We start from the raw sequence: 22,840 nt of genomic DNA, 5'->3' as shown, positions 1-22,840 counted from the left end.
TCTGGAGATAGGTTTGGTTGTCACAATGGCTTGGGGCCGTGTTACTGGCAACGAATGGGTAGAGGCCTCTAGGATGTTGCTAAACATCCTCCCAATGCTAAACATCTCCCAGTGCCAACGCAAGGAATTGCCAGCCCAAAGTGGGAATCGTGCCAGGTAGGAATCGAAACCTCGGTCTAAGGGCCTGGGTGCTGTCCATTCATCCTCACACAGAGCACCGTCTTGACCCGGGCTGTGGGAAGTAAACACCTACTGAAGTGGAACTTCCGGTCCCGAAAGCTTACTGCTCCTGAGATCTGAAGGGGTCCCTGGAATTGGCGTCTGGGCCCAGCTGTCATAATTTTGCAGCTTAGAGTCATATTTCACCCTTTTCTTCTAAGATTTTTCCGTCTTGTTGCTCCATGGACCTGTCCCTAACAGGAGTTTTCTAACTTAGTAGTGTATTTTGTCCCCACCCCATAAGAAATACTATAATTTGAATTTTTCTTGCTTTTCTGTCTAAACCAACCATCTTAAGGCTATATTGGAGGAGTCATTGGTCCTCTTTGGGGAATCTGCTTTTCTCTGCCCTCAAACAGGTAAATGAATAGGATGGGTCCCTTGTGCCCTCCCCGCCGCCCTACCCCCATGGAGAATTAAAAATATGAACTATTTAATAAACTGTAGGCTTACCGCCAGCCAAGTGTAAAACGCATGCCTCTTTCAGGCCACTTTTTGACAAGTTTCAGGTAAGAGTGATAGCATATTAAATTATTAGGTAGTTTTATGACTCTGCAGGGAAGACTTATCCTTTGATGAATAAATATTGCTGTAGCCCAATTTAGAACTTGACAAATGCTGATTTACGGCTTAAAATATATGTAAGGGTTATTTTGCGATGAACTGGCAGTGGGAGTGGGGTAGGTTTAAAAATGATGGCTGTGGCACCTTTGAGTTGTATGCCATTAAGACGCTGCCGTGGGCACCGCCGCAGGGAGGGTTCTCGGTGCTGCTGGGTTTCAGCCACTCCCCACAGGCATCGCAGTCACCGCTGGTAGTGCTCTGAGGCTCTGTTAGAAGCGTGGGTGCCCCGGGTCCCTAGCCATTGATCCTGCCGTGTACCTTTAAGGGATCCCACTTACTTGCATTTGAACTTGTCCCAGGGTCAGTGACAGCACATTTTTCAGATAAGGAAGGTAGTTTTGAGGATGAATGCTTTCAAAACCTAATTGAGGAGGGAAGCTTGGTGAGTTTCTTGCGTGTTCTGGATGTGGTGATCATCCTCCTTTTGAATCATTAAAAGAACTGGGCATTTGAACTGACAAGTATGGATACTTATGAGAACAGAGAATTTATCATTGAAATTGACCTGTAAGATCTGTTTCATGCACACACGCACTAATGATGGTAGAGCTAGGTCAGTTACTTACAATCTTTTCCTGTTGATTGATGAATGGAATAGTTAATGCGAGCACATGATATAAGTTAACAAAAAATGTAAAGTGGTGTGTAGTAATTCTTCCTCCCCTTCCTTCCCCCGGTCTCCCAGTTCCCCTCTCTAAGGGTGACCAGTTAATAGGTTTTGGTTATCTTGTTCAAAGGTAATCTGTGCATCTAAGTGCATATACGGACATCACGGTATTTACAACACCTGCTGGCGTACTGTTCATGTTGCTGCACGCCTTGAACTACCTAACAGTGTGCATGGAAAATGATTCCATATCATGACATAGAGAATGCCCTCACTGTTTTTCACAACTGCGTAGCATTTCATTTTGTGAACCACGATTTATTAAAGCAATGCCCCAACGGTGGATATGGAGGCTGTTTTCAGTTTTCTGTCATCACTGATCACACTGCAGTGAGTGTCATTGTATACCCACCACTTTGCACATGTGGGAGTATGTCTGCAGAATGAATTCTTAGAAGTGGAATTGCTGGTCAAAGAAAATAGACAGCTGTGATTTTTGGTAGACATTGCAAGTATCCTTTAAGGAGGGAGCAGTTCACACCGACACCCTCGATGAATGAGGCAGCTTCGCCAACACAATGAGTTATCAGACTTCTTGATCTTGGCCAATCTGATAGGTGAAAATTGGTATCTCAGTTTTCATTTGCATTTCTTTTATGAGTGTGGTTGAGCATTTTTTCCACAAGTTTAAGATCCATTTGTATTCTCTTTCAGTTCCTTTTCTTTTTCTGTGTTTCTGTCAGGTTGTTGGCCTTTTACAGTCTGTTTGGCACAGCTCATTCCTGGGGGCTGAGACAGATGATGTATAACTGAGGCTGTGGAGAGTGGGATGAATGGGCCGTGCTGGGCGTGAAAACGGGTCCATTTTCTTGGCTGGCCATTGCTGCCTCCGAGGCTGTGGAGTCCCTGAGCCTGGCTGTTCTGGTCTCACCCCCGCCCTGCTCCTTCAGAGATGCACTGACTCGGGCAGAGAGCACGTACTCACGGGTGTGCCGAACACCCGAGGACGGATGGGTTTGGGGTGGACATGAATGAGACTGGAGACGCCAGGGTTGGGAGGAGAGCAGGCGTGGCTACCTGGGGTACTGAGTGTTTGCGCTGAGGAAACAGGCATGGCAGCAACACAGAAAAATTGCACATACGTGGTGTCCGAGAAGTCAGGGAAGATAGGATACACTTATTTTTCAGTAGTATGTCAGTTACATTTTCAGCATTATGCTCAATATGGTGGTGTTTTTTTTGTTTTTTGTTTTTTTACTATGTTTTTATTGATTTTTTTTAAAGAGAGAGGAAGTGAGAAAGAGATAGAAACATTGATGTGAGAGAAAAACATCGATCTGCTGCCTCCTGCACGTCCCCCACTGGGGATGGAACCTGCAACCCGGGCATGTGCCCTGACTAGGAATTGAACCAGGACCTCTCAGTCCATGGAACGAAGCTCAATCCATTGAGCCACACTGGCCGGGAATATATTATGTTTTTCCCCAATCTTCGGACAGCTTTTCATTAAAATTTATTTAAACATAAAGCAGTGGTTCTCAGCAGGGAGTGATCCTGCCCACCCCCCTCTGCATTTGGCAGTGTCTGGACACCTTTTTGGTTGTCACGTTTGCAGTGGAGAGGAAGGAGAATGCCACTGGCATCTAGTGGGCAGAGACCAGATGCTGCTGAACACCCCACAATGCTCAGGACAGTCCCACGACAAAGAATGTCAGCCCGAAATGCCGACAGTATAGTGTCAATACATGAAAAGCCCTCATGCGAGGAATGGGGTCCCATTGTTCACCTGAAAATAAAATACAATAGATCTGCCATTTCTTTCCTTTGTCACAGTTTGGACACTCTGCATTGTCACATGGGGACTCGTTGAACAATAACACGGAGACAGACCTCACCTGAAAAGGTATGGAGGTTGAAGAGCAACGCTTTGAAAATATACCTAGCACCCTGTTTAAAAATAAGTCTATCAGATGTTTCCTGAGTTTTCAGGCGCCCTGTGGGCTCCCGGTGGGTGCTGAGACCGGTCACCACCACTTGGTCCTTCTCTGCTTTAGTCTTTCCCCCGTGGATGTGCCGCGTACAGAAAGGGGAGAACTTTTTTAGCCTCAGTCTTCTGAAAGGAGGGAGTCGGCGACGCCAGCAGGGTGGGAGAACGCACCGGGACCCTGTGGACTCTGTGCGAGTTGTCAGCGGCCCAGTCTCCCAAGCCCGTGGGATGCCTGTTGCCAGGTGGCCTTCAACCCAGAGGTTCCGAGGAACCAGCAGAAATACCCTAGGATTTTCCCTTCTGTGTTCAGGGAGGGAGGTGGTTAAGAGCATATGCCGGGGACCCAAGTGGCCCACTTGAAATCTTTATTCCTCATGTATGTGTGACTCTGGGCAGGCCTCAGTTGCCTCATCTGTAAACCGGGAGTAATATTAGCATCATTATGAAGATTAACTGAGTGAGTGTGTGGTAAGGACTTCGCACAGTGTCTGTAAGGATTAGTCGTTGTTATTACTGTTGGTTTCAGCCTTTGGAAGTTCTTGCCCCTGCTCTGCAGTTCTGTGGAAACCCCTGGTGGCTTCCCTGAGTCCGTGTGCACACGAGTGCCCTCCCGTGTCTGGGGTGGGCTCCTCTTCCCCCAGGAGGCTCCAGGAGATTTTGCTGAGCCGCCCTGTCCTCTCCTTCCCCATCGCCACCCGACCCCCTCCAGCCTGCGGGCAGGCCGAGGCCAGCCTCTCCGAGGTGGGCTCCTCCCTCCCCTCCTGATTCCAGGCCCCACCGCCACTTTCCGGTTCCCACCACCTCTGCTGTGACTGTCTTGGAAAAGCCCAAGTTGGAGGCGGTGGTGGTATGTCTGGGCTGTGGGACTCAGCTCTGGTCAGGCCAGGCCAGCGGGCTCCCTGCTGCTGTTTGTCCTCAAGGTGCATTTCAGCGTGGCCCCAGCCAGTCACCAGCCGCCTACCAAAAAGTTGTTCGGTGAAGCCAACTGTTAATTTTGTTTTCATTGAGCTTGGAGGTTCGTGTTCAGATAGTTTTCATGGATTATTTCATGGCCAGGATCACAGGGTCTCGTGCCTGGGCGGGTGGATCAGTCTGAGTGCTTCAACCAGCACCTTGTTTGAAGAAATCACTAGGTAGCCCCAGCCAGCATGGCTCGGTTGGTCGGAGCATCGTCCGTGCACTGAAGGGCCGCAGGTTCCATTCCTGGCACATACCCAGCTTGCTGGATTGATCCCCCATTGGGCGTGTGCAAGTGGCAACCAGTCATAGTTTCTTTCTTCCATCAGTGTTTCTCTCTTTTCCTGTAAAATTAATAAAACACACATCCTTGATTGATTAAAAAAAAAAAAAAAAAAAGAAATCACTAAATATACAGAAATAAACGAAGGTTGTAGGATGCCATGAGGCAGTAGAGAGAAAAGGGCAGATAAACTCTCTCCCCCAGGGGGCTTCCAGTCCGAGGGGGCCCAAGGGAGCTAGCATAGCCCCTGACATCAGGTGCTCCTATCTGTTTGGGGAGATACAGCCTCAGCCCTCATGGGGCCCCCAGTCTGATGGAGGAGGCATAGGATGAATTCACAGTCCGAATTCACAGTCTGATGGGGGAGAGACAAACCCTGCTGATCTAGCCTGACGGAGGAATCGTGCTTTCTGACCCAGTTTGATGATGTGTGAACAGACGGAACCCTCAAGGAAATGATGGGGTGGAGCAGTTCTGAACCCCATAACTTTCTTTCCGGTTCCATGCTAGAAGTAGGGGAGACAGGAGGGACTGGGGCCACCCCCACAGAGGCTGATTCAACAGTGCCCTCTGCTTCAGCTGTAGCAGCCGCTCTGAATGGCCTCTGGAGGCCGAGCCCCGCCCTGGAACAGTGTGGAGGCTGTGCTATCTTTAGTGGTCACCCTTCGTAATCTTTGGAGGACGTTGCTGACGTGGCTGCTTCCTGGGCTGGACCTTTCTCCCTAGAGAGCTGTGCCTTTTGTGGGGTGAGAACTTGTGTGGGGCAGAAGAGGCAGTGGGGAGCGGTGGGGGCTTCTGTCATGGGCTGCTGCTCATTGCCTTCTCCCCAGTCAGCGGGGGAGACTTTTAGACCCTTTGAGCAATTCGTCTTAGGGTCAGAAAATAAGAAGATCACAGAAAGGACCTTAGACATCATCTAGTCATATCTTCCCATTTCACAGAGGAGGCTGTGCTGGGTCTGGCTCTGAAGCTGGTTCCCTAGCACAGGTGGCCTGGTAACAACAGTGATCAGGGTGGTTCTGGTCAAGCCTGGGTCGGGTCAGGCATTCCCTGGCTCAGGCCCTGCACGCTCCCATCCCACTTGTAGTCAGCCAAAGGCCTTCCCGGGCTTGAGGGCTGGCCTGATTTGGCTCCTGCCTACCCTCGACCCCCCATCTGCCACTTCCTCCTCATTCCTTGATGCACCAGGGCGTTCCTGCCTCTGGGCCTTTGCACTTACTGATCCTTTTGGTTGGGATGTCTTCCCTAGATATCTGTATGGTTCACTCCATCACCTCCTTCAGAGAGCCCCAACTTGGCCATTCTAGATAAAATGACCTTCTTCCCTGCCATTAAAATAAAATATTATTTTTAATAATTTTTTTTTTATCCTCACCCAGGGACATTTTTCCATTTTTTGTTCAGATAAAGTGGGAGGGAGAGAGAGGAAGAGAGAGAGAGAAACATCGACGTGAAAGGGACACATCGAGTGGCAGCCACCCACACGACCAACCAGGGCCAGGGATGAACTGCAACCGAGGTACGTGCCCTTAGCGGGAACTGAACCCGGGTCTCTCCGGACCGCAGGCCGATGCTCTAACTGCTGAGCAAAATTGGCCAGGGCATAAAATATTTTTATTGATTTTTTTTTTTTTTTTTTTAGAGAGAGGATGGGAGAGGGAGAAAGAGAGACATCGGCTATTGGCTGCCTCCTGCAGGCTCCCCACCGGGCATCGAGCCTATAACCCAGGCATATGCCCTGACCAGGAATCGAACTGGCAACCTTTTGGTGCACGGGATGTCCGTCAACCAACTGAGCCGCACCAGCCAGGGCCTTCCCTGCCATTTTCTACTCGTTTTATCCTGCTGAGTTTTTCTCCACAGAATTTTTTTCCATCATATATGGTGTAAATTCACTTGCTTATTAACTCTTTCCTCATTTCCCTCTGTTTTACTCACTGCGGTGTCCCCAGCACCCAGAACATACCTGGCGCATAGGAAGTACTCAGTATCTGTTTGTTCGAGGAAGGAAAAGAGGAAAGGAGAGAGGAAGGAAAGGAAGGAAGGAGGAAGGGAGGGAGGATGAAACAAACTGAAACCAAAGGAATCCAGGTGCTTGGTGTTAAAGATGGTTTGGCTCATCTGTGCGGTAGAAAACGGACCGCACTGGGTGGCGTGGCTGAGTCCCATCCCTCTCCAGAGGCCGTCTGACCTGTCTCTTGGTGTGGTGGGCTGGCACTACTTCCTGCCTGGCCCCTAGCTCTTTCCACCCTGCATGATCCTTGTACCGATAACTGGAGATCACTCAGTTACACTTGACTCTTCCCAGAAAAACTGTGTTTAATAAATACCCTGGAAAGGCTCTGAACCCTTCCTTGGAGCTCTCTGGCCCTTCACCTAATGATGGAAACGGATTGTACACGTGGAAGGAAGTCGCATCTTCTTCCTTGGGGCTTATGTATCTTCGGTGTACCTGCATGACCCGATTCTCTTCCCAGGGACAAGTACTAGAGGATTTGAGTTGAGGATCCAGGAGGAAATTGGGGGACATGCACGCAGTATATGTATTTTATTCGGGCTCACGAAATTGGGAGGTTGGAAGGGGAAGCTGCAACTCCCGGGTTCTGGTCCTGCCCCTTCTTGTGGGTGGCTGTGGCCGATTACTTCCCCTCTCTCAGCATAGCTTCCTCATCTACAGAACTGGACTCAACCTGTGTGCGGGGTGGTTGGGGGATCGAGGCTCCTGAGAATCCATGTGGATGGGTTGTTCCTGAGGTCCCCTCTAGTACTGACATCAGCATAGGCAGCTGCGTTTTAAATCCACCCGTCTTTGGGTCGAACACCAGATTTTTAGTGAAACCATGACTTCCTTGATACACTGGAAATAAAAATGACAGTTTAAAAAAAAAAAAGTAAATATTTTAAAAGTTGTCTCAAAGCTAGTGACTTCAGTAAGTATGGAGTGTTTTTTTCTTTTTAAATTTTCTTCCTTTCTTCTTCTTGGTCTTAACCTGTAAGCGATTACAAGATCAAACAAGTTTCAGTTTGAGTCTCCCGCTTTAGTCTGGGCCTGTACTTATCACGTTTACTTTCAACTAGACTGGCTGTTCCGGGAGGGAGGCCTTATCAGCCAACTGTTCGCCTTGTGGGTAGCAGGCTGGGCCTTCAGCATTGCCGGGGACGTGGCCCCTCTGCTGCACCTCAGCCTCACCCCTTCCCAAACCTCACCTCTTATCCAGGACCAGCTACACAATTTGTTGGGCTCAGTGCAAAATGAAAATGCGGGGCCCCTTGTTTAAAAATGAAGACTTTCAAGGCGGCGACAGTGACACATTAAGCCAAGCGCAAGGCCCCGTGAAGCCCGCACAGGCTGCACCCGTGACACCGGCTCTGCTTTTTCATCTGCCGTCACCAGGACCACCGAGGTCTATAAAGCACATTTAGGAGTCATTACAAATTCCCTCAGAAGGAATTTGAGTGGTTTCTGTCACGGCCCGGTGATTCAGGGCGGCCGTCCCGAGCCGCTGTGTGTTTGGAAACTCCCTCCAGCCCAGTGGGGAGGGTTTGACAGTCTCCACCGAGCTGGTGGGAGAGCGGAGAAGGAAAGTTTACAAGTGGTCGCGGCGCCCGACCAGCGCCAAGGATGCTGGATGCTCTTTTTTGCAGGAGCATCGTGTAAAATGTGGTCTGTCCGGACACTAGAATCTTATCCAGCTGTAAGAAAGGAATGAAGTATTGATCATGCGGCAGCATGGATGAACCTTGCAGACATGCCAAGTGAAAGGAGCCAGACACGAAGGCCACATATCGTGTGGTTCCGTTTATGTGAAATGTCCAGAATGGGCAAGTCCACAGAGAGAGAAGACGGGGTTGCCAGGATAAGGGGGAGTGGGGAATGGCGGCTAAGAGTATTGGGTTTTGGGGGGGGGTTATGAAAATATTCTGAAATGAGATAGCATTGATGGTCGTACAACCTCGTGAATATGCCAAAAACCACTGTATTGTGCCGTTTAACGGGTGACTTTTGTGGGTCGTGTGTTAACATCTCAGTTTAAAAACAAATAGTGAAAAAACGTCTTTTGAAGGCCCTTCAATTCTCTCTCTACCCCTCTGCCTTTGGTGGGTGTTGTTGGTTAAATGCAGGAGCCCCCTTCCCTCCTTCCTGCCCCCCCTCCCCCACCAGTCACAGATAATCTCTTGAGCATCCTTTATGCAAAGTCTGTTTTCCAGGAAAGATATCCTAGGATCTTCCTGCTAAGCCCATAGGGAGCTGCTAAGACTTAGCCTCTCCCAAGGCATTTGCATATTAGTTTGTAAAGGGAGAAAGCTTTTAGGTGAGAGGAATGACCGGTTAATGTTTAATTTTAGAATTCCAATTAAGATCAAGCATGTGTGGAAGGTTTCTGTTTTTTGTGGGGTGGGGGCACTCTTGATGGCTGTGGATCCCGGGGTGGCTGGCAGGTTGGTGGTGAGTGGCTGGGAGAAACCGCTTCAGGACAAGCATCTTTGCCGCAGATCCAGCCAGGCTCCCTTTAACATTTTCCAGAGTGGGGGCATTTCCAAAGGGAGGCTGCTGGGAGGAAATATCCTGGTTAGGTGTCCTGTCTGCTGTCTGTGTGCTGGGACTTTGAATCAGGTAGTCCCAGTTTGAGACGGACCCCTTGCCCAGCTCTTTTCTGCTCTGGTCCCTATCCATTCAGTCCTTCCTGTTCCGCCAGCCCCACCTGCATCTCTTTTTTTTTTATTAATTAATTTATTTTTGTTACAGATGTGTCTCCTTTTTGCCCCTCTGATCCATGTCCTACTGCCCCCCCCCATTGTCAACAGCCCCGCCCTTCAGCACCCAATGTAGTTCAAGCTTGATCTCCTTGAGAATCCCCTTTGTCTTTCGTGTTTTGTGTGTGTGGCTCTCAGATCCCCAGACCTTTATCTTGATCATCTTTGGATCTCCAGTGCCTGGCACGATACTTGTACACAGCAGACACTTAATAAATGCTTTCAGATTGCACTGAGCCAGGGAGGAGTGTGGGCAGGGGAGGGAATAGGAGTAATAAACACAGCAAGAGATGCAGGAAACTAGAAGCCTCAGGAATTACAAGGAAATAGCATTGGTGATATGAAGGACTGGTATCTGAACTCCTGTTGGAATGGATGGGGCATCTCAGCGCTCCGTGTGGCATGAGAGAGTGAGCACAGGGCATCAGAGCCGCCCCACGGAGTAGCTGCTTCCATGGAGGACCTTTCCCTGAATGATCTCTTGGATTTCAGCTCCTTAACCAGAAGGACCTGCATCGACAAATACTTACTGAGTGCTTACTATGTACCAGGCACTGATCTGGGCTCTGTCACTTTGGAGTTCCATTGTCTGATGGCCTTGGAGGAGCACAGGGCCTTTGAATGTGCCCTGCCTGGGCGGGGAGAGTTGCTTTTCCCTGAGCCTCTAGAGTTTATGTCTAGATTCGTAGGGATGTGTGATGGATTGCCCTTGGGTAAAATGCACTGGTGCTTGTATCTTAAACACTGCCATTCACACCGCCTCTGAGGGGAGGAAGGGAGCGAGAGGGAGACAGGTCTGCACTTCAGCCCTGTGCATCTGGCGGGCACATGCGAAGGGTTTAACTGGAGAGACGTTAATGAAGGGGAGTGTTTGTAGCAGGGTGGGCAGGTTAGGGAAGCCAAAGGATAGCCAGGCCCCCCAGGGCTGGCAACAGTGGGAAGCTGTCATCTCCCCTAGGCCAGGAGGTGGGAGCTGCCACGTTGGGAGAAGGGCCCACGACAGCAGTCGTGAAGCTGAAGGGGACTGCCAAACGTGGAGAGGTGGGAGGAAAAGGGAAATGCGTGTGTAGTTATTACAAGGAAGCCGGTCCCAGGAGAAGTGTGTGTGTGTGTGTGTGTGTGTGAGAGAGAGTACCCTCACCTGGCTGCCTCGGCATTTTAATGTTCAGCTGGCTCTTACACTTCTTAGATCACTCAGAACATGACCAGTCAGCCAGTGTCCCTTTGTCCCAGATCATGGCTGTTGTAAAGAAGAAAGTGCCTTGTCCGCGTCAGCAGGATGGGCACTGGGTAGTTTTGGCTGTAGTGAGACTCAGATAACGTTCACTGATGGCAGGCCCTGAGCACCCTAAGCATTTTACGTGCATTGAATCTTTCCAGTAACCCCAGCAGGTAGGTAGGTACCAGGAGTCTCCTCCCCTTCACGTTGCTGATGAAGAATGTGGAACTGAGGTAAGCTGCCCAGTTGCACAGCTAACAAGAGGCAGCGCTGGGCTCAGGGCAAGTCCGTCTGACTCCTCCATGCACATTCGTCACCTCTTTGCCTCCCAGTCTCATTCCCCCGCAGTGGAGCCTCCCCACCCTGTGGTCAGGACCACGTGTGTGCTGGTCCCACTGCCTGGATGGTCTTCCCACTTCCTCTCCACTTGACCCAATTGAACTCTTTTTTCAAGACCCAACTCAGATTGCACTTCCTCTATGAGCCCTCCAACCATCCCAGCCCCCGCACTTCCCACACCTTTCCCTCAGCAAGCAGAGGCAGGTAGCTGGCCACCCGACCCTCAAGTTGTTACCCAGCTCTTTGGAGTGTGTACAGCTCCTCAGTCTCCAAGAAGACTCCAGCTTGGTAAGAGCCAACAGATTCCATGACTGGTTTTCTACTTGCTTAGTGAATGCCCACAGGGAGGATTTTTTAAAAGGGAAGAGAGGAGCGAGAGCTCACAGTGCGATTGAGTGTGTGTGGGAGAGAGCATGGGCACACACTCCTGCCCCAAACAGCAGGCCCTGTCCCCGGGCAGCCCTCCCCGGGCAGACGAACGGAGCGTCAGCCAGGCAGTCAACCCGATGGAGGTGGACATCTGAAGAGCCAGAGTGGTCGAAACCTGCCTTCTCACGGGCTAGGAGGTGATGCTGGTCCAGGGCCCTGCACGGGGGTTACCCGAAAGGCCCCACCGGACACAAAGGCATCTGCGCAGGGCATGGCCAGTCTGTGTTTTGGCAGTTTAGAAGTTTCCAAGTTCTTTAGAAATGTCACTTGAGGGTCCCTGGAAGTTTCGGGAATTGACAAACATCCTTCACACTTGAGGCTGACATCGAGAGGAGGGTTCAGCACCATGTCCCCTGCCCCCTTCAAGGTCACTTCAGTTGGACTGGGAGGACCTCAGCCTGCCTGTGTGGTATTGCTTAATCTCATTTCTTTTTTCTCTGTTCCTATTTTTCCACCCACTCCTGTTAGCCTCGACCCAGCGAGACTGGAAGGTAGAGTGAATTGTGGGGAAGCGGCTGGAAGGATAAGTAGCAGATGAGAGGTTGAGAGCCTTTTGCTCGGGCCTCTCTTTTCCGGTCTCTGTAAACTTTGGTGTTACTTTTCTGTGGAATTTTCTCTGTGCTGGGCCTTGACATGCTAGGACATGCTCCAGATATCCCAAATGCCTTCTTCATCTCTGAACACATCACCTACCCGCAGACCTCCAGGCCTTTGGGCCTGGGACCCTTGTTTCCAGGAAGGCTCTCTCAGCCCTCTTCCCTGCCTCGTCAGACTTCAGGGAGTAGTGAGGACTGGAGAATTCCATAGTTCATACTCCATCCAGAGAGTTTCTTGCCCTGGCTGGTTTGGCTCAGCGGTTAGAGTGTCAGCCCGGGGTCTAGAGAGACCCGGGTTCAGTTCTGCTGAGGGCACGTACCTTGGTTGCAGTTTGTCCCCAGCCCCGGTTGGGGTTGTGTGGGTGGCAGCCAGTCGATGTGTCTCTCTCACATTGATGTTTTTCTCTCTTTCTTCCTCCCTCTCTCCCTCTCGCTCTCTCTGAAGATGAATGCAAAAATGTCCTCGGGTCAGGATAAAAAAATAAATAGTTTCTTGGCTCCTGATCTACAGTTGTGAGTTTGAATGTTTTGGAGTAGGTATGGCTGCTTGCCTTGGTGAAGACTTAGGAAGGACACAGATAGGGGTGGGTGACACAGCCTGGGTGGGAACTTAGAGGCAGAGACCAGAGGAGACTTAGGAGGGCAGAGCTGATCCACATGGCAACAGGGAGCAGGGGGAGGTGAAGTTGAACAGGCCTGGCGGCTGTCCTAGGGTATCTCTGCTACATCTGTTCTTGGGGCCTGCTGGGGCCTGGAGGTGGCTTGGGGTCAATGGAAGAGGTAGTAGCCCTAGGCTGGGTGCAGAAGCCAGGGCCTGACTGGAGAGAAATCTGTCCTTTTATGAAAAGGAGATGTTTCTACACGCCAGCCTGGGACCTGCTCTGGCGTCTTTCCTTCTCAATAGTATGTGTGTCAGAGATCAGATAATGTGTTGGTTCAGGTTTTAAACGATCATCATTTCTTTATTAGGTAAATAACACTTAATAAAGATAAATGGGGGAAATGATATCACCCGTGATCCCACCACCCAGATATCATTTACATTTAGAACTTGGATATGGAGACCTCCTGGATGGTTTTCTGTATTTACAAAGTGGAAGCAAACCATAGATATATTTTGTGACTTGCTATGTGATTTTTTTTTTTTTTTGCCCATTGAAAAAAATTCCCCAAATTCAAACTGAAGGTTGTAAAGAGAACCCTGATTGCCCTCCACTCCCCCCTAAAAGTTTCCAGCATATCCTTGATTATTGAGTAATTTAGGAGGGATAACATGTGTGGAGTTACAAACTAAATACTGGTTGGTTGCTGTACCTGGTGCGAGTCTTAGCTGTCCCAGGTCAGCCAGGAGGAAGGTGTAAAGCGAGCTTGGCGGGACTGGGAAGCAGGGCTGTGGTCAGTGAAGGGACTTTCAGACGTAGATACTGGGGAGTTAGGGAGAGGAGGAGATGGAGGATTTTTGAGGCCTGGTTTTTGTTTGGAATCGTCACATGGGTGTTGGTGAGGAGCTGGATGAGTAAAGGCGAGCGAGACCGCAGCGGGGCCTGCTGTTATCAAACCTCACCTCCTGGGCCGGCTTGGCGTGCACAGAGTGCTGGGTGTGCAAATGAGCAAGAGACCTGTCGGAGCCGTCGTAGTGGTTGGTAGATATTTATAAAATACCTTGCTTGACAGAACTAAAAAGTCAGCAACCCTGTGTTAGTCTCCCAAATTAATAAACAGACGAACAGATTTTCACAACTCTGAATACTAAAGATACGAGCAGCGCTGCGGAACCGGATGGGGAGTTGTACATGTCGGATTTGGTTCTGGTTTTGTGTCTGGCTGAGCAGTCTTGGACTGAACCTTAATTTCTTCAGATCTCAGTTTTCTTATCTGCATTAGATCAGTGGTTCTCAACCCTAATACACATTAAAATTACTGGGAAACTGAAAAACAACAACAATGCCAGAGCCCCACACCAGTCCGTGTGTGTCTAAATCCCCAGGGGTGGGGCCTGGGAAATTGTGTAATGCAGCCCACATTGAGAACCCCTGGATTATGATTCTGTGTATAGTACTATACAGTTTTGTGCCTTTCAAATACTGTGTACAAATGCAAACTTCTTATAGACCAAGAAGTCTTACTATTTATGAAAAACTTCCCATAATTCTCATTAGGCCGATGAGATAATGCCAACATGCTGTCTGCAGTCAGTCAGAATCATAAACGTAATCATCAAACATTAAATAATTCATTTTTGACCCAAGAACTTGGCACGGACTTTAATTTCTTATTCCCTCATTTTGCAAAGGCTACTGACTTGGAGGCCTGAGGCCACCCTATTGTAAAGAAGACCCTGAAAAGTTCAGAGAGAAGGCATTACTGGAAATGTTTTTGCTAGAAGAATTGCGTATACCGTAAGTTCCAAATTAGGAGGTCCAGTTTGGGGAGGCTTTATCAGATCTAAATTCTACATGGAGTAGGAGGTGTTTAAAGAGACTTGGTGCTGTTTTATCTCTACCATTGAAGTTTTTGGTTTTGTCTCTTCCTAAATGAGTCATTTTTTTTTTAAAGGAACTTAACTTGGGGAGGTGGGGAAACCACGGCCGGAGTTGCCGAGGGAGGGCGGGCAGTGAGCTGACACACAGGGCGCTGAGTTTATAATTGGGCCCTTCACCCCCGAGGGGTGGAACCGGGACCTGTCTGCTGAGGGTGGATCGAGACGAGTAGGACACAGCCTGGTGGGGTAGAACAGTAGACATGGTAGTGATGTTGCTTGTTCGCCTACCAAGTATTTTCTGGAGCACCCTCCAAACATGTGGCCCGGGATCCAGGCCCACCCACAGGTGCTGAGAGGTTGGGAACAAAGGGGAAAGAACCGCCTAGTTTTCACTCTGGTTGGGGAGATGGGACACACATCATGGAGGGTAGGTGTGTCCACCGTTGCCCGCACTTACAAATCAATGACCTGAAGTTGTAGCGCCCCATAGCCGTGTGAACGGTGCCCACGCACGTGGAGGTGCCAGGCGGGATTTCGGAGGAAACCTGGCCTCCTGAAGACGCCCTGTGGAGTGGCAGGTGGAGATGAAGGAGCTCTGTGGGACCCCCACACGCCACTTCCTGTCTCTATGCTGAGTTCTTCCAGCCGAAAACATCACGCACCTAAGTCACCCAGGGCCCTGATCCCTGTTCAGAGTGCTCACTGTCCCTGATTCCTAAGGGGGGTGGTGGACAGAGTGGGAGGAACTGCCAGGAGCTGGCTTGGGAGCCCAGAGCGGCTCCATGTGACCTGGCCCCGTGCTTGGGGTAGGAGCTTCCTGGTACTCAGGAAGCATTTTGTGCATTCGGAGCATCTTCCAGGCATGCTCCTTTTATTCCACACTGCCCCCCCCACCCCCCAGTGCGGGCTTTCGTCCTTTCTGGGTGGTATGCAACCCTCTGCAGTTGTGCATGTGTTTGCTAAGTTTGTCACAAACTTCCTGTTTGGGTTTGGTCTGAGGCTCGAAGCTTTGTGTGTTTTGAAACCTGGGCGTTCACAGAAGTCCAGTGCTTCTCTCTCAGCGGCCGTGGGGAGGCCCTTTTGTCTTCCTCCCTTTTGCTGGCTTTTGCCATCCTTTGCAGACCTGGCTGGGAGATGCCCTGGAGCGTGTGTGCGTGTTCCTACCAGTGAGGGTTGAGAGCTGGAAGCTAGAGGGAGGGAGGGAAGCAACACTTATTGGGCCCCTTATATAATGCTAGGCACTGGGCTAGATGTCTTTAGATCGTTCTTGTTCTATTTAGGCCTCACATTAGCACATGAAACCAGGCTGAGAGAGGTTAAGTGACCAGCCCGAGGTTGGACAGCCACTGGGTGACAAGGTCAGGATTTGATCCCAGGCCCGACTCCACAGCTTTTGTGATTTCAACTATGTCACGAAGTCCACACTGTGCTTTGGTCCCACTGGTTGGCCAGATCATGACAGACAGCATCACCTTGACTCTCAGACTCTTAGTGTTCGGGTGCTGCTCATTCTGTCTGTGTGGGGTGTCATTTGATGGCCTTTGAGGGCTTTGCTGACTTAAAATTTCTCCCAACCACCCTCTCCCTGTGGTCCCAGAAATCCCAGAATTCCTGTGTGGTCCCTGCTGACAATCTAAGTGAGTTAAGGCCAACTCCCAATTCCCCGGAAACGGACTATCCTTTTCCCTGCTTCTGGGCACCCAGCACTGACCATTCTGCTGATCACCGTGATTCCCCTCAGCCAGATTTCTGACATTTCAAGCTCTGTCCTTGAAGAGGGAAGAAGACAGGATCTCTGTGTATGTCCAGGAAAGTAGGTGAAGGGGTAGCTAAGGAGAAATACCAGCACCTGGAGTGTGTAGGGGCAGGAAGAGGCGGGAAGAACTCAGTCCAGCCAGCGTCCTCCTCGTTAGGAGAGCTGTTACAGGGGCCAGGCTCCAGGGGCCCCTGCAAAGGAACAATAGGTGTGCTTCCAAACACTGCAGGAGGGCCATGTCCCTGCCCTTGCTCGTCCCGGGTCCCTTATATTTTCTGAAAAACTTCTAGAAGTACAGTATCTGAACTTCATCAGAGTCGTTCTGTGGATCTAGGAACATTTACCCTGTGTTGAGCAGTGGGCAGTTCCGGGTGTTTCCAACACAGATTGTTGATCACCCTCAAGGGGTGCACAGTCTCTGGGCACACGGAGCACTTGCTGGGAGCAGCTACGGAGGAGCGGGGGAGGGCTCAGCGAATGCTCGTGGGCCTCTGGGGAGCAGGGCCAGCAATGCTGCAGCTGCAGGGGGAGGAAGGTGCCCCACAGAGGGGGTGGGCCTTGGGGGTGATGCAAAGGGGAGGAGCATATTAGTTGGGGTGGAGTGGAGGGTGCTTGTGGGAAACAAGACTGAAGCAGGGGGTGTGTATCATTTATGAAGGATCCCAAGGGAGGCTGAGGAGTGGACTTGACCTGTGTTGGGAGCCACCACAGCCAGGCAAATAGGTCAGGGGTAGGTGGAAACAGCCCGTAGGCGGGAGGGTCGTCCGGGTGCATGCACTGTGGGGGTTGCAGGGAGGTGAGTCGGATAACATCATGTTGGATTTTAGGAATGCAATGTTCAGGGTTTGGATTCCAGTGGTGACATGAATATAGAAAAGAAGATAAGAGAGATGGAAGGTTTCAAATCCCAGCTCTGTCCCTTGTTCCCGTGTGACCTTGAACAGCTTACTTAATCTCTGGAACCTCAGTTTTATCATCTGTGAGTAGAAGCGAAAAACACTTCACAGGACTGTTGTGTGAGGGTTTTAACTTGGGTCCAGCCCTGCACATAGTAGGTGCTCAGCTAAATAGGAGCCCTCTTTAGTCATTCAGCAGTAAATTCTTCCCTCAAACTTTCACATTCCCTCTTTTCCTCCCCTCACGGACAGAAAAAGTCTGGAAAGCATCTGCCCTCAGGTTTTGCCCTAAGCTGCCATGGCCACTTGGGGGGGTGCCTGGCACGGGGGGGGGGGGTGGGAACTGCTCACATCCTCCCACCTTCCTCGGGAACTGCCCTCTCTGAGGTCACCTGTGGCTTCCATGTTACCACACCCAACGGACACTTCAGCCCTTATCTTTCTGGACTCTTGTTTTCTTTTGACACTGTGGACAACTTCCTCCTTTTGGTAACTCTTCTCTCTCGTCTTCTTTCATTCCACAAGTAAATCTTTGAACAACTCTTTCTTGAGCTGAGCGCTAGGGCATACCGTGTAGGATGACGTCTTTACTCTCAGGCAGTTTTAGTCTAGTGTGAGAGAAGAGGGATGAAAATGTAAACAAATGTCAGGTAGTGAGAAAGCGACACAGAAGAAATGAACAGGGCCGGGGATAGGAAGACCGCCCTGGTGCCCTGGCCGGGGTGGTGCAGCAGGTTGGGTGTTGTCCCGTGCATTGCGAGGTTACCTGTTAGACTCCCAGTCAGGACACGTGCTCAGGTTGTGGGTTTGATCCCCACTTAGGGTGCGTGCAGGAGGTGGCTGATTGATGTTTTCCACATCGATGTTTCTCCCTCTCCCTTTCTCTTTCTCTAAAAATCAATAAAAAACATATTATGGGAAAAAAAAAAAAAAGAATACAGTGGTGGCGGTGGAGAGCCCCACTGAGAAAGTGACATTTGAGCAGAAACCTGGAGGAAATAAAGGATGCTTAGTGGAAGAGTGTTCCAGGTAGAGGAAAAAGCAAGTGCAAAGGCCCTGAGACAGGAGCCAGCTTGGGATGTTTGAAAAAGCCACTGTGGCTGGAGGGAATTGAGGAAGAGCAGAGTAGGAAGAGACGAGTCTGGGCCAGGACATGTGGGCCTTGCAGGCCATTTCAGGGACTTGGTCTTTGGCTTTGAGAGAGATGAAATACTATGGGAGTGTTTTGCGTCGGAGAGTGATTTTTCAGTGGTCACTCAGGCTGCTGTGGGGAGCATGGCGTAATAGTTTGTTAGGGCTGCAATAACAAAGCACCCCAAATAGGACAGCCTAAAACAGAAATGTATTGTCTTCCAGGTCCGGAGGTTAGAAGTCTGAGGTCAAGGTATTGGCAGGACCATGCTCCCTCTGAAGGTGTGTGAGAAGGATCTGGTCCTGGCTTCTCTCCTAGCTTCTGGCAGTATAGTGCCAGTCTCCGCATGATGCTCTCCCTGCGCGGGGGTGTGTGTCCAGTTTCTCCTCTGCTGTGCTGGAGTAGGGACCCACCCCATTCCAGTATGACCTCATCTTAACAGCTAATCACATAGGCACTGACCCTATTTCCAAATAAGGTCATATTCTAAGGTACCAGGGTTTGGGACTTCAACCTAGGGATTTCGAGGAGATACAATTCCACCTATGACACAGTTCACCCCACATCATACATGGACTGTAGAAAGGCGCGGTGGGCGCGGGGAGACTCGTTAGGAAGTTCCTGCGATACCCTGGCGAGCAGCTGCTGGCTGGGAGGAAAGTAGTGGTGGAGGTGGTGAGATGTGGTGAGAGTCTGGATCTGTTTGAGGATCAAGCTGACATCATTTGCTGATGGCTTGGATGTGGGATGTGAGGGAAAGGGGGGGTCACAATGGCTCTTGGGTTTGGGGCATGCATAACTACAAGAATGGAGTGGGGTGTCTTTCTCTCCTGAATCCCCTCAGCAGCCTCTGCAGGGTGCTCCTCGGGCAGGCCCATCGACGGTCGGCTTTTCAGGGCCCCATCCTTGGCTGTTTCTGGTCTCCCTGATTGATATGATCTATTCCCATGTGGAAGCCGCGTATCCTGAATGTGCTGTTTGGGTCCCTCCTGCAGGCCCTGGCTCCGGAGGACGCTGAAGGAGGAAGACACCAAAGCAGGACAGCCCTGAAAGATTGAGCCTCTTCATCGGAAACAGGTAGCTTCTCTAAAAACTCTTGGCGTCCGAATGCTTTGTGAAGGGGTTATATGAGATCATGTCTTTGACCCCCGTGGTGTGGTAAATGCCCCACGAAGGCGAGGAGGGCTGCTCTGGGCCTGGACAACCACAGATTTCTGGAAAACTTTGGGAGATGGTCAGTGACTGTGGAGTCACTTACTGGAGTTCGGCATCACTTGGAGTGGGCCGAGGGCCTCCTGTCTTGTCTCTCTCGACTTGTTCGTGAATGGTAGCTCGAGAGGTGGTAAGAGGGCACGAGACATCACTGGAGAATGGTGGTACGGAAGGCCACTCCGAGAAACCCGCAGGCCTGTCAGAGGCCGACTCCTGACCAACCAGCCTTTGAGTGTGTGTATCAGCCCCGGCCCTGTGTTCTCCTCCAGGTTCAGTTGGTCCGTCTAGAAAATGGACACGGAGCTGTGATTCCTCTGCCAGGTTTCACACAGACGCTGTCCGAAGGGTCAGTATGTTTGTGCATAAACAGATTTTTTTTTTTGTCTCAGTGACAGTGGGGAAGGAGGGTAGTGGTGTCTAAGTTGATTCTCTTGGTGTGTGGCGGTTATTTTCTTCTCAGCAAGTGCCACACTTTTGAGTTATGTTATGTGAGACTCAGAGTTGATCACTTCTGTTCCTTTTTGGTTGTGGTTGATTTCGATGTAACTTTTAAGCCATGCGCCTTGGGGTTCCAGTAGGAAACAGTTCACTCGAGGGGAGTACTGCTGTACGGGCCTCTGCTGGGGCTGTGTTCAGGGGCTGAGGCAGGGTGTCAGAAACCAGCATGGGGTATTGAAGCATCTCGGGGCCCATGTCAGGGAGCTGTTCCCAAGCCCGGGCCTGAAAGGGAGAGGGTGGGACTGGGTCTTGGGTCTGCACAGGGAAGCCATGTGGAAAGGCTGCCTCTGGTAGAAGGGTGTAGTCGGCCTACACCAACATGGCCGGGAAGAGCCACGGGAATACACATCCTCATTGAACTCCCTCGGTCCTCCTGGCTCCTGATGGTGCCTCCCACGAGGCTTCCCAGCCAGAGGCCTGAAGGCAGGGAGCCATGCTGATGCTGTCCGTAGAGATCAGAACCTCTGGAGGCACAGAGCTGAGTGGAGAAGGGTGGAGGGATGGATTTGGAGGTGCAGTTGGAAAATATTTGACCCAGCGAAAGATACAGGTTGTATGGATTAAATTTATAAAGGATGTTTCTACTTCAGAACCAAAACTCTTGGCTGTGAGGGCCACAGGAAACAGAAATCCTCTCGTCAAATTGAGATCTTTTTATAGTTGAAAAGACCCAGGGAAGTCAAGTGACTTGCCCAAGGCTATTCATTAGTTCCTGTAAGTGTTTCTTAAAAGCCCGTTACATTTTCTTGAGAACAGCACTTACATCAGTTAAGAAACAGTGTAGTCCTGGTGGTTTGGCTTAAACGGTTAGACCATGGGCCCACAGACCTAAGGGTTGCGGATTCAATTTCTGGTGAAGGGCATGTACCTGGATTGCAGGTTCGACCCCCAGCTGCGGTTGGGGTCCTGTGGGAGACAACCAGTCTTTGTATCTCATATCGATGTCTTTCTCTCTCTCTCTGTCTCTCTCTCTCCCACTCTGTCTCTCTCCCTCTCTTCCTCCCTCCCTCCCTTCCACCCTCTCTAAATATCAATGGACAAAATATCCTTGGTTGTGGATTCACCAAAAACAAAACAAAACAAAAAACAGTGTAAAGCAAAATCTGAGCAAGTGCTAGGAAAAAGCTGAGCATTAGTGCTTATTTCTTGTTTATCTGTTTGGGTTCTTTGGTGTTGTGACTGTCAGAAAACCAAGCTCAGAGGGGCTCTCGCAGCACAGGTGACTAATTACCAGCTCACGGGTGGACTGCTGGGTGGGTGGGGGCAGCAGCTCAGCATGCCATCGGCCGTCCAGTGCTCTCCCATGGTGTCAGGTCACCCTCAGGTTGGCTTCTCTCGTGGAGGCAGAATGGCGGTGCAAGTTCTTGGGCTCATTGTTGCACATCCCTGAGGCCAGAGGTAAAGACACATTCCTTCTAGTGCTTCTTTTTTTTTTTTATCCTCACCCAAGGACATTTTTCCATTTTTTGTTCAGATAGAGTGGGAGGGAGGGAGAGAGAGAGAGAAACATCGATGTGAAAGGGACACATCGAGTGGCTGCCACCCACACAACCCAACCAGGGCCGGGGACAAACTGCAACCGAGATACATGCCCTTAGCGGGAACCAAACCTGGGTCTCTCTGGACCGCAGGCGGACGCTCTAACCGCTGAGCCAAACCGGCCAGGGCCCCTCTAGTGCTTCTTAAAAAAGACTAAGAAAGTATCTTTTCCAGAAGTCCCTCCCCAGCAAACCAACCCTGGCATTTCATTGACCTGAATTGCATCATGTACTTATTCCTTAGGCAATCCCAGTGGCCAGACAAATGCCCTCTGTTGATTGGTAGGACTGGGCGATTTTTCTTCTGATTGGCCTTTCCCTCTACTGAGGGGAGCGTATCAGCTTTCCCAAAGCACCAGGACTAGGGGAGGGGACCCAAGAGTAAGCAGAGCTCTGGGTACTGTTCAGGGAGGAAAAAGAATTCTGGGAGAGTGGCAGCTGACATCCACTATATTGTATCATCTATAGAAATCTTACTAGTTTGAACTAATTGTTGGGGTGTATTAGTGAGAGGAAACCTGCTCTTAAAAGTCTGCATTTTAAAGTGTATTAAGCCCAGTTGGTATGGCTCAGTGGTTGAGCATCATCCCACGCACCAAAAGGTCACTGGTTTGATTCCCGGTCAGGGCACATGCCCGGGTTTCGGGCTCCATCCCCAGTAGGGTGCATGCAGGAGGCAGCCCATCCATGTTTCTCTCTCTCTCTTCTTCTCCCTTCCTCTCTCTCTAAAAAAATCAATAAAAACATATTTTTTTAATAAGTGTTTTAACACAGCGGAGTTTCAGGTGGAATCTTCCTAAATAGCTCCTGCTGGAACACCAGCAGTTAGCATCTGCTTTTTAGTGTCTGAAAACCTAGGACTTTCTGGGAGGTTAAATATGCCTTCTGCATTTCTGTTTAATTTCTAATTTGCTTAGTCAACCTTTTTATAGGCAGAGTAAAGACTGAACTCCAGTTTGGGGTCAGTGGAAATTAAATTACAGTCATGAGGTTCTTCATTTATAACCTCATCTATAAAGTGGGAATAAGAATAACACCTGTTTTATAGGCTTGCTGTAAGGATTAACTGAGGTGATTTAAGTAACGTGCCCAGTGGCCCAGTGGCTGGCTCAATAAATGTTACCTTTATTAGTGTCTTATATCTCAAAATATTGTCACATTTATATGTTTAGTGCATATTTAATCTGTGAAATTAACTCTCTTCACAACAAATATATTATCTCTTACTGATTAGCTCTGTTAGAGACGAAGTAAATAAAGGTATTAAAAAATTTAGTGTTTATGAATTTTTTTTAACTGAAGCACTTTTTT

The 22,840-nt window shown here is 49.9% G+C and overlaps 1 protein-coding gene across 1 annotated transcript in view; it reads left to right on the top strand.

Moving 5' to 3' along the window:
• TRERF1 (transcriptional regulating factor 1) overlaps positions 1 to 22,840 on the top strand; it is a 205,130-nt gene that overhangs the window by 65,605 nt on the left and 116,685 nt on the right. The window contains exon 3 of the mRNA XM_036247866.1: positions 19,277 to 19,358. The gene's annotated coding sequence lies outside the window, so the exon portion shown is untranslated. The remainder of the gene's footprint in view (positions 1 to 19,276; positions 19,359 to 22,840) is intronic.

The sequence above is a fragment of the Molossus molossus genome, unplaced genomic scaffold (genome assembly GCF_014108415.1).
Source record: "Molossus molossus isolate mMolMol1 unplaced genomic scaffold, mMolMol1.p scaffold_m16_p_8, whole genome shotgun sequence".
NCBI lineage: Eukaryota > Metazoa > Chordata > Mammalia > Chiroptera > Molossidae > Molossus > Molossus molossus.
This window is presented reverse-complemented; position numbering and strand designations above follow the sequence as displayed.